We start from the raw sequence: 12551 nt of genomic DNA, 5'->3' as shown, positions 1-12551 counted from the left end.
GTGGCCTAAGTACTGGAGTTTCAGCTTTAGCATCATTCCTTCCAAAGAAATCCCAGGGCTGATCTCCTTCAGAATGGACTGGTTGGATCTCCTTGCAGCCGAAGGGATGATCAAGAGTCTTCTCCAACACCACAGTTCAAAAGCATCAATTCTTCGGTGCTCAGCTTCCTTCACAGTCCAACTCTCACAACCATACATGACCACTGGAAAAACCATAGCCTTGACTAGATGGACCATTGTTGGCAAAATAATGTCTCTGCTTTTCAATATGCTATCTAGCTTGATCATAACTTTCCTTCCAAGGAGTAATCCTGTTTTAATTTCATGGCTGCAATCACCATCTGCAGTGATTTTGGAGCCCCCAGAAATAAAGTCTGACACTGTTTCCACTGTTTCCCCGTCTATTTCCCATGAAGTGATGGGACCAGATACCATGATCTTTGTTTTCTGAATGTTGAGTTTTAAGCCAACTTTTTCACTCTCCTCTTTGACCTTCATCAAGAGGCATTTGAGTTCCTCTTCACTTTCTGCCATAAGGGTGGTATCATCTGCATATCTGAGGTTATTGATATTTCTCCTGGCAATCTTGATTCCAGCTTGTGCTTCTTCCAGCCCAGCATTTCTCATGATGTACTCTGCATATAAGTTAAATAAACAGGGTGACAATATATAGCCTTGATGTACTCCTTTTCCTATTTGGAACCAGTCTGTTGTTCCATGTCCAGTTTTAACTGTTGCTTCCTGACCTGCATACAAATTTCTCAAGAGGCAGGTCAGGTGGTCTGGTATTCCCATCTCTTTCAGAATTTTCCACAGTTGATTGTGATCCACACAGTCAAAGGCTTTGGCATAGTCAATAAAGCAGAAATAGATGTTTTCCTGGAACTCTCTTGCTTTTTTGATGATCCAACGGATGTTGGCAATTTGGTTTCTGGTTCCTCTGTCTTTTCTAAAACCAGCTTGAACATCTGGAAGTTCATGGTTCATGTATTGCTGAAGGCTGGCTTGGAGAATTTTGAGCATTACTTTACTAGCGTGTGAGATGAGTGCAATTGTGCGGTAGTTTGAGCATTCTTTGGCATTGCCTTTATCAGCAAACAAACAGCAATATGTCCAGTGGACACTTTTATTTTTCTGGTGCATATGTTTGTTTTCTCTTTTTATAAGTCATATTGCTTGCTATTGTTTTTATGTTTGTTTTGATTTATTAAATTATACTTTATGGTTAATTAGCTTCAGACTTTGAGTTAATTCTAGCTATAATCTTGATTATTTATTTGTACTTTATCTTTTTTATAATATCAAAATCAGAGTAATTTCATTTCTTAAAAGGACACAAAGTCTTCTTAGCTATAATTTTTCCTTCAGAATCCCTTTAAGCCTCCTCTCACAGCATATTATATGATATGCCTCATTTTCAGTTATTCTGGGATAATTTATAGTTTTAACTTTCCAAGATTAAAATACATGATTGAAAATCCTTACATGTACACGGGAAAAAATCTTAAGCATGTCATTTAGGACCATAGGCAACATGGACCCAACTTGTCATATTACCTTCTTTACTTAATTTTCCTCCTTTGTCTTTATTTCACTATAAATTCTTAAAAAAAAACAGCATAGGAAATCCCTACACTTAACCATGAACCATTTTAACTCTTGATGCATCTTTTTTAGCTTCATAATATTTATTGGGTTTCTTGGTTTCTCTGAACCTTCACTCATTTGCTAAGAAGTAATCAATACTGCCTAACTCTTGAAGAGGATATTTGTGACAAAGAACACAATGAAGCACCTAAATAAATGCTATTTAGGGAGTGTGGGGGGAAATTAAGTGATTTAACTATTTGGAAAAGGACTTAAGTGCATGAAGAAATTTAATCGTATTTTCCCAGGAAAATTCAGAATTTTGTCATGAAAGTTTATGCCAGATTTTCTCATGGTTCTTCTGTTTTGTTTTTAATATTTCTATATTGTGCTTTTATTTAAAATTTCTCGATTATTTGTGTTCTGTTATTCATTATCTTTTCTGTAAATTCTTATACATTGATCATGGTGACATTTTGTGTTTATAATGTATGTCTTCTCTCAGTGTCAGTGGAAAAGAAAATTGATAATGCATATTTAAAATATTCATCATAATCCTGTCTTGAATTGTTGTAAACTACCTTTATTTTTGGGCTTCCCTGGTGGCTCAGTTGTGGAAAATCTGCCTGCCAATGCCGAAGATGCAGGTTCAATTCTGGGTCAGGAAGATCTCCTGGAGAAGAAAATGATAACCTAGTCCAGTATTCTTACCTGGGAAATCCCATGGACAGGTGGGCTACAGTCCAAGGAGTTGCAAAAGAATTGTATGTAACTTAACAACTAAACAACAACAATCTTTATATTTCCAAACCTCACTCCTTGGTTTATGACATTAAAATGAGAGCTATGCTACTGCTGCTAAGTCGCTTCAGTCGTGTCCGACTCTGTGTGACCCCATAGATGGCAGCCCACCAGGCTCCCCCATCCCTGGGATTCTCCAGGCAAGAATACTGGAGTGGGTTGCCAGTTTCTTCTCCAATAAATGAGAGCTATAGTGGATCGCAAATTTGGTCTTTGTCTTTCTATACTACTTTGTTTCAGGTGCTTCAGATGAGTTTTGTAGATCAAGAAAGTAGTTAAGTAATTTGCTGTTAACAGGACATCAGTTCAGTTCAGTTGCTCAGTCATGTCTGACTCTCTGTGACCCCATGAATTGTGCACACCAGGCCTCCCTGTCCATCACCAACTCCCAGAGTTCACTCAAACTCACGTCCATCGAGTCGGTGGTGCCATCCAGCCATCTCATCCTCTGTTGTCCTCTTCTCCTCCTGCCCCCAATCCCTCCCAGCATCAGAGTCTTTGCCAATGAGTCAACTCTTCGCATGAGGTGGCCAAAGTACTGGAGTTTCAGCTTTATCATCATTCCTTCCAAAGAACACCCAGGATTGATCTCCTTTAGAATGGACTGGTTGGATCTCCTTCCAATTCAAGGGACTCTCAAGAGTCTTTTCCAACACCACAGTTCAAAAGCATCAATTCTTCGGCGCTCAGCCTTCTTCACAGTCCAACTCTCAATCCATACATAACCACTGGAAAAACTATACCCTTCACTAGACGGACCTTTGTTGGCAAAGTAATGTCTCTTCTTTTCAATATGCTATCTAGGTTGGTCATAGCTTTCCTTCCAAGGAGTAAGTGTCTTTTAATTTCATGGCTGCAATCACCAGCTGCAGTGATTTTGGAGCCCAGAAAAATAGTCTGACACTGTTTCCACTGTTTCTCCATCTATTTCCCATGAAGTGATGGGACCAGATGCCATGATCTTCGTTTTCTGATTGTTGAGCTTTAAGCCAACTTTTTCACTCTCCACTTTCACTTTCATCAAGAGGCTTTTGAGTTCCTCTTCACTTTCTGCCATAAGGGTGGTGTCATCTGCATATCTGAGGTTATTGATATTTCTCTCAGCAATCTTGATTCCAGCTTATGCTTCTTCCAGCCCAGCCTTTCTCATGATGTACTCTGCATATAAGTTAAATAAGCAGGATGACAATATAGAGCCTTGATATACTCTTTTTCCTATTTGGAACCAGTCTGTTGTTCCTTGTCCGATTCTAACTGCTGCTTCCTGACCTTCATATACGTTTCTCAAGGGGCAGGTCAGGTGGTCTGATATTCCCATTTCTCAGAATTTTCCACAGTTTATTGTGATCCACACAGTCAAAGGCTTTGGTATAGTCAATATAGCAGAAATAGATGTTTTTCTGGAACTCTCTTGCTTTTTCGATGATACAGTGAATGTTGGCAGTTTGATCTCTCGTTCCTCTGCCTTTTCTAAAAACAGGACATAATAATACTTAATTAGGGCCTAAACTATTACCAGTTTCTAACACTCAGTGAATATCCCCTGCTAGGCAATTTTTTTTTTTTTTTTTTTTACATGAGAGCTTGTGGCTTAGAAGAGGGAGTAATGCTAAGATAAAATGAGTTTTAGCTTTCAAACTACAAATGTAGTTTAGGACTTACAAACAGCTTCTTAAATATTACAGGCTGCTGCTGCTGCTAAGTCACTTCAGTCGTGTCTGACTCTTAGGAAACCCATGGACTGCAGCCTACCAGGCTCCACCGTCCACGGGATTTTCCAGGTAAGAGTACTCTAGTGGGGTATCGTTCCTTCTACAAAGCGTGAAAGTGAAAAGTGAAAGGGAAGTTGCTCAGTCATGTCCGACTCTTAGCAACCCCATGGACTGCAGGCCACCAGGCTCTGCCATCCATGGGATTTTCCAGGCAAGAGTACTGGAGTGAGGTGCTATTGCCTTCTCTGATTACAGGCTAGATTTTACATTTACAATAATAGGTTTAATTTTGTTTTCATTTGGTTTTGGAGACCAAGTTTTGCTTTTTGCTTTTTTTTTTTTTTTTGCCAAAGTGAACAAATACTACACTTTGTGGGAATAAAATTCCAGCTCAAGGAGACACAAGGAAACTAAGCTGAGATTCGATAATGTTGAACTGTATGTGAAAAATTAAAGAGTGCCTAGATTTTGCTAGTACTGCATTTTTATTTCTCTTACTTTGACTTTTTTCTCCATAGAGTAAAACATTCTCCGTTCTGCTATAATGCAATGTGTGTATCCCTAAAAATCACCAACCTATGCAAAATTGCACAGTGAAATAGCATTATGGTCTATGAGGGAGAAGGCTCTGGGACACAAGTGAAAACTTCATCAGTGACGCATAAAAAGAAAAATATATAACTTAATTCAAAAAGTGTAGCACAGTAATACACATTACCTCGTTAGGAAGTATATAGATATACTACAATATATACGGCATCTCACCTTGAATATAAACTGAAGCTTGCTTGTAAAATTGAAAGCTTGTGTCCTGTGAGCTATGGTGAAGTGGTGGAAGAAGAGTTATCTGTAATTGGACAGAAAGTTGTAACAGCACAAGCACAAGGCTCTAACTCAAGAAGTATATGGTGAAGTGATGTACATCATAGATATTTAGAGCTTGCTTGTCTATTTTGTGCATTCCTATTCCTCTCAGGTCAGCCAGGTGCAGTTTGTTGCATTATTTCCATGGATGAAATCATGCATTAAAAAACACATTGCATTATTCTCAAATTATTTCTTAATATATAGTTGCCTTGGAACAAATTTACATTTTGGAAAGAATTATTACAACAGAATTGGCTCTATGTGTGTGTGTGTGTTTGTGTGTGTGTGTGTGTGTATTTTGCAGTAGGCACAGAATGCATAAAGGCATATCTTGGTCACTGTTCTTTTGACTGGTATTAGAAGATGAAAAAAGTCAATAAAAGGAAGATTTAAGGATAAGGATGTAAGGTAGAAATGTTCACTGCTCACTAGCCCTTATAGGCTTGACATTGGGAAACAATGAAGTTAATTATGCATGGCTTAAATAGTCATAAATTTATTCATGTTAAAGGCATGAATTTATGAAGTATCAAACAAAGGCAAAACTAATATTTTGATGGGAGTTTCCTGCTATTGGAGTTTTGAGTTTGTCCTGAATCTGAAACAGTTGACAGAGATAGGTTAGCAAACCAGGAAAGTTCTTTTCTGTTTCTAATTTCTTCATGATTATCCTAAATAGTGTGCTGATCCACAGCTGGAATGAAGTGGTTGAATGAAGTGATTCATTACATTTGTATTCTAGTTTTTTTAAACATCAATTTAGCTAGTAATTACTATCACATAAAGGGGTGAGAGTAAGTATAGTTTCTAATTTTTAAGACATGCTCTGTTTCTACTGCATTGGCAGGTTCTTTACCACCTGAGCCACCAAGATATGCTTGTGTTTCTTACCAAAATCATTGATGATGTTGACAAGAACTTATAATTGTTTTTGTACTATTGGAAATGAAACAACTGATAAATTTGGAGCTGGAATAGTTCAGTTTTAGATGGCAGAAAGATATTTTGATGGGAAAAAGTCCACAATGAGGTCAATGGGGGTGGGGGGGGGGGCGGAATAAAACCTCCCAAACAAAGTTACAGTTATAAGTTACCAATTTAGAAATGAACTGACAAATGATTGCAGCCTGGAACATTAGAATGAATTCCAGTTTGAGTGAAACTAGGATCATTTTATTACTGCTGTCATTTTCAAGTTTAACCATAACCTTCTATAAAGTTATCATGTCTGAATTTGATTCTACTCATGCAAAAAGCAGGTGTTGGCATGTTTATTGGAAGCATTCAGGTTAAGTTTCACGGTAATTGAGCACAGATTGGTGCAGATTACTGGGTTTGCTGTATATATTTGATTTTCATTTTGAGTACCCACAAGTTATAGTTGTGCTCTGCTCAGTTGCCTCAGTTGTCTCCAACTTTTTGCAACCCTATGGACTGCAGTCCGCCAGGCTCCTCTGTCCATGGGATTCTCCAGGCAAGAATACTGGAATATATATATTTATTTATATATAAAAAAAAATATATATATATATATATTTATCCATTTCATTCAAAGACACTTAGGTTGTTTCCCTACTTTTACTACTGTGAACAATGTTGCAATGTACATAAGGATGCTAGTGAATATCTCTTTGAAATAGTGATTTTGTTTCTTTCTTGTATATACTCGAAAGTGGGATTGCTGGATCATATTATAGTTTCATTTTCACTTTTTTTTTGAAGGACCTCCGTATTGTTTTCCAGAAGGGCTGTACCAATTTTCATTCCCACCAACAGAGTACATTCATTATTATTATACCTATCTTTTTGGATAATACCCATTCTCACATATCCTGGTAGGATATGTTTTATATCTTACCAGATATCACAAATTAATACAAAGATAGAAAGATATCATGTGTTTATGGATTAGAAGAATTAACATTCTTAAAATGCCCATACTATCCAAAGCAATCTACAGATTCAATGAAATTCCTATCAAAATTCCAATGGTATTATTTACAGAAATAGAAAAAATTCTAAAATTTATATGTAATCACAAAGATCCCAAATAGTCAAAGCAATCATAAGAAGGAAGAACAAAGTTATAGGCAAAATACTAGATTTCAAATTGCACTACAAAGCTTCCGTAGTGGAAACAGTATGTCACTGACATAAAGAGACACAGACCCTGGGGGAACAGAGTGAAGTGCCCAGAAGGAAACCCGCATATATGTAAACAGTCAACTGATATTTGACAAGGGAACTAAGAATACACAGTGCAGAAAGAAAGGCATCTTTAATAAATGATGTGAGGATACTGGATGTTCACATGCACAATAATGGTTTTGGACTTCTATTTTACGTAACTCACAAAAATTAATTCAAAAGACTAAAATGTGAGACTTGAACATCCATCCCCCAAAAAATTCTCCTGGAAGAAAACACGGAGGAAAAGCCCTTTGATGTTGGTTTCAGCAATGATTTTTTTTAACATGGCACAGAAAGCACTGGCATGAAAAGCAAAAATAAAGACATCAGTCTTAAAAGCTTGCGCATAGCAAAAGAGACAGTCAACAAAATGAAAGGGAAACTTACCGAGCAGAGAAAAATATTTGAACTCTTGAGTTTTTAGCAAAGAAAGATCTATGCTATTATCTCCCAGAAACATGAACCTATCTTTGCCTATTTTTCCACGTTGAAAATTGTTGATTTAATCCACACCTACTGTAAAGGACAATATTTTTTTTTTTAATAAGAAAGCTATTTTCTTTGACTGACTCACAAGTTTCTTCAGAAAGTCATGAGGATTTTTTTACTTATGTATAATTTTTTCCTCCTTTTAGTATATAAGCTGATATATTAATGCCTGAAAAATAAAACTATGTGTCTTCTTTATAGGTAAAATGCAATAGAATCACCTGGTTTTCTCCGGTAGAGGACCAGGTTCAATTGTGTTTACTTTGTAAAGATTTTAACTTGAAGATAAAATTAACAACAAAGATGTATTTAGTTTCACAGAAAACGTTTTAACAAAATGAGACAGAAGGCTATATATTCTCTGATAACTTTTGTAGTGTCTGAAAAAATGTTTGAGGAGCAAAATCACACAAATGGAAATCTGGGCAATAGCTTGTATTTGAGATGATATATGACTTCCATGACTGTTGGCTCCTTTCTTTCTTGTGAATTTCTACCCAGGTCTGACTTTTTGATGATTTCAAGTATGCTGAAATATTGATCCTTTAATGTACAATTTTAATTGAATTGAAATATTCTTTTATCTATTACTAATTAGTCAGGGATTTAAAAAAATTCACACCTAAAAAAATTATGTGACTTTTTGTTATTTTCTCAGAAAGAATAACTGTACTGATTCAATGGTGGGCAGGGGCAATGGGGGTGGGGGGAGACAAAAAACACCCCTCGTGACAGTGTAAATAATTTATTTTTTTTAATTTATTTTTTAATTGAAGGAAAAAATTTTCTTCTAGATTTAATACTTACTGGGTACATTTTATAAAATTTGGAAGCTGTATTACACCAAATGCCTGGGAAAACTATACAATTGGTAATTGCTCTGATTGTATTTATTCCGGGAAATAAACACAGACTGTGTATTGAATTCTCTGAAAGCCATAATACATCTCAGATGAAGACTCTATGGTACTATTGATATTATTTTGTTTTTTCCAGAGTCAGCCTCTATTGAAACTTCAACAAGCTGTTCTACTAGTCTCTGTATAGAACATGACAGGGGTTACAGCTAGCAGTCGACAGCAGCTGAAGTCATTTCTCTTTGACAGAATCTATAAAGCCAAACACTGTAATAACTTCTCTGATGGAATTTTAGTGGTGAAACTCTTTGTCTTGTTACCATTGCTATTCAATTCCAACTGGGTCTTCACCTGGCAGGAATGATAATGATGCTCAGTGGTTTCTGTTTCCACCTGTGACCCCTGATCAACTGGAGAGTGGCAAATTTTCCTCAAAATGAATTTGATACTGGGAAAAATTATGCTGTCAGAGAAAGTCCTCTTCCTCTAAGGACCTCTCTGGCCTTCTACAGTAACAAGAGGCAAACTCATCCTTTACCAGGTGCTTTTTTTTTTTTTTTTCCTCTCTCTAAACTTTAACACAGACAATTGGAAAGGATCATTTATAGCATCCATCTACAACTTCAGGCCAAGATGCTTGAGAGAAAAAGAACATAACAGCAATCATTTAGGTTTTCTCCCTTTTCCATATGCTAGAGTTTAGCTTTACATGTGTTTTTCTTCTAATTGATCTAATGGTAAATTTCAACAATGAATTAGGATGCTTTATACGGCAATTTTGAAATTAATACCTGGAAAGTCCTTGTGCTTGTACTTTGAACTTAGAAGCATGGTTTCTCAAAATAGTCATTTAGGATACCCTCACTTGGATAAATCATTATCATAAGTATGAAGTAAAATAGAAGACTATAGTATAATATTATGTTTTCAAGGACAGTGCTCCTTAGTTCATGATTTCCTTCTGATATAGCAAAAAAGTTATGCCTAATAAGCGAAGCTTTGTAAATTGGACCATAACAAGTCAATGATTTAAGAAAAAAGTAAGTGAATTAAAATAAAACGTGTCTTTGAATTTTCATTAAATATATATATATATATTTATTTATTTATTTAAATTAAAATATTTCTTCCTGGTCACCAGAAGATTAGTTTATCATCATTACATTTGGAATTCACATTTTATTAGGGCATGTCCAATGAGAAAATTTTAAATCTGAAAATATTTTGCCTTTTTAAATCATAAAGCTTGGCTTGATTTAATTGGAAGTTATACCTGCATATCCCCCTGAAACAGAACACAACTCTGTATTATGAAATAGATAATGCAATCATGGCTTAAATATATGAACATAAATCTAAGCTTTGTGTGTGTGACTAATAGGCTATTCGAGAGTTGAAAAAGGGATCTAAAATGTGATAAATTTTATCAATATTATAACCGACCACAGGACAGGAAATTCTATATATGAAGTTAAATGGTAACAGGAATATTGATAGTTTTCCACAGGAGTGCAGGAGCATTTATTATGATTTACATAATTTTAAGAGGAAAGCAAAGCTAAATTTTATGTTGTTTTAGTAATTGAAAATCCATTAAATAATTCAAACCAAAGACTATAAACTGATAACAGGACTGAAATATCAGCATTTCCAATTTTAATAACTTCTTTATTTTAGTAAGTTGAGACACCTATCACTTTTATGTTTAAATAAAGGCCAATATTTTTTAAAGTTCCTAATCTGAACTTTTACTAGTGTGCTCTATTATAAACATTACATTAAAATTATTACATTATCATAATTATTAAAGTTAATGTTTTGAAACAAAATCACTCCCAAATATATCTTAAATCTAAAAAGAAAGTTCAGCTGTGACTTAGAACAAGTATAGAACTATAACTGTAAAAATGTGTATTCTGTGTGAAATCGCAATAGCAGAGCAGAAATGAATTAATAAGTAAAAGTTTATTGTTCAAGCCTTATCCCATCTTTTCACCCTACTTCCAGCTAATTCTCACTAAGGAAGAGTGATGATGAGAAGGAAAAATGATGAGATTACTTATAATAATATTGGTTGGTCATTATAATAATGATGGAAACCTCTCCCTATTTCTATACCCATTCACTTATGACCTCCTAACACACTCCTCGTGTATACTCGCAGAAAAGGACAATGTTATGAAAGCTTATCATTCTTCTTTTGAGTCTCTGAGAGATGTATCCTCACCCTTTGAGCCTCCCCAAATCCCACTTATTTATACTCTAACACGTACTGTGCGTGCTAAGTCACTTTAGTCGTGTCGCACTCTTTGTGACCCTATGGACTGTAGTCCAACAGACTCCTCTGTCCTTGGGTTTCTCCAGGCAGCAGTACTAGAGTGGGTTGACATGTTCTCCTCCAGGGGATCTTCGCAACCCAGGGGATCGAATCTGTGTCTCTTATGTCTCTTGCATTGGCATGCAGGTTCTTTACCACTAGCGCCAACTGGGAAGCATACGATAACATATATTTAAATAACTACTTGCTAACACTACATCTCTTATACTTTAAGAACCTATATCCTGAATTTCGTTGGATATCGAAGAAGCCTCATCTCTATCTTCAATATTTTGAGAGTTAAATAATGGAAAAATCCTGAATTCACCTTCTGAATCTCTAGACATAGGCTACAATGTGTGTGAGTGTTAGTTGCTCAGTCTTGTCTGACTCTTTGTGACCCCAGGCTCCTCTGTCCATGGAATTCTCCAGGCAAGAATACTGGAGGAGGTAGCCATTTCCTTCTCCAGTGGATCTTCCCAACCCAGGGATTGAACCCATGCCTCCTGGACTGCAGTCAGAGTCTTTACTATCTGAGCTACTAGGGGAGTTCCATAGACTACAATAACACTGTCCAATTTAATATGGATCCTCTTAGTAAAAATGAGTATATGTGATAGCTAACTAGCATTGAGAAGTTATTATTGTTAAACTTCAGTTATTTTGAACATTGAATATGGAGAAAAACCCAATGTATTGATGGCTTAAAGAATGGAAGTGTGAAGGGAAGGCACATCATTTATTTCACTCTGACTGCTTTCGAGATTATCTCTTTGTTTTTCAGTTTGTCTGGCGCCTACATGGGTCAAGAGTGATAGAGATGGGATGGGTTTACAAATCTGCAATTGTGTTTTCTTGATTCTTTTTTGTGCTTTTTTTTTTTTGATATTCTATGATTTTCTGATGGCCCTCATCTTCTAATGGCTCTAATTCTGATGGCCTCAGGTCCCTTCCTTTACCTCCCACTGAGAGAAAGAGTGTTTATGCTTTCTTTTTAGAATTTTGGCTGGTTTATTATTACTGTCTTTTAAAAAACCTTTTTAGATTATTTTTAAATATGTCTCTTGTATATTGTGTGTAGGTGAATCTTGCTTTGAAAACAAGTTGTTTCTTTCCTTAGTTTTTGAATTTCTGATCCATGTTGCTTTTTTTTTTTTCATGTAACTGAATACTTATGTATATTTGATTAATCCAAGAGAGCCTTTTCTAATTTATTTTTCTATGTGTATGCTTTGGGGGATTTTGCAATCAGCTAATGTGGGAGAAGGTAATGGCACCCCACTCCAGTACTCTTGCCTGGAAAATCCCATGGAAGGAGGAGTCTGGTAGGCCTCAGTCCATGGGGTCACGAAGAGGCGGACAAGACTGAGCGACTTCACTTTCCCTTTTCACTTTCATGCATTGGAGAAGGAAATGGCAACCCACTCCAGTGTTCTTGCCTGGAGAATCCCAGGAACAGGGGAGCCTAGTGGGCTGCCGTCTATGGGGTCGCACAGAGTCAGACACGACTGAAGTGACTTAGCAGCAGTAGCAGCAGCAATGTGTTTTCATTTCAGTGTTTTATATTTTTGATGCAATAGTTTGTGGATGCATAATTTTTATGAAGGCCTTCTGAAAGTATGGAATAATTTTCATGATTCTTATATCAAGAAATCACTCTTATGCCTGAACTTTGATACCTTTAATGGTTGGTATTTGGTAGAATGGAAGAAGGTCCTCCTTTTTTTTTTT

Source organism: Bos grunniens, chromosome 12 (assembly GCF_055505025.1).
Source record: "Bos grunniens cultivar Pamir isolate PY7600 chromosome 12, Bosgru_T2T1.0, whole genome shotgun sequence".
Taxonomy (NCBI): Eukaryota; Metazoa; Chordata; class Mammalia; order Artiodactyla; family Bovidae; genus Bos; species Bos grunniens.
This window is presented reverse-complemented; position numbering follows the sequence as displayed.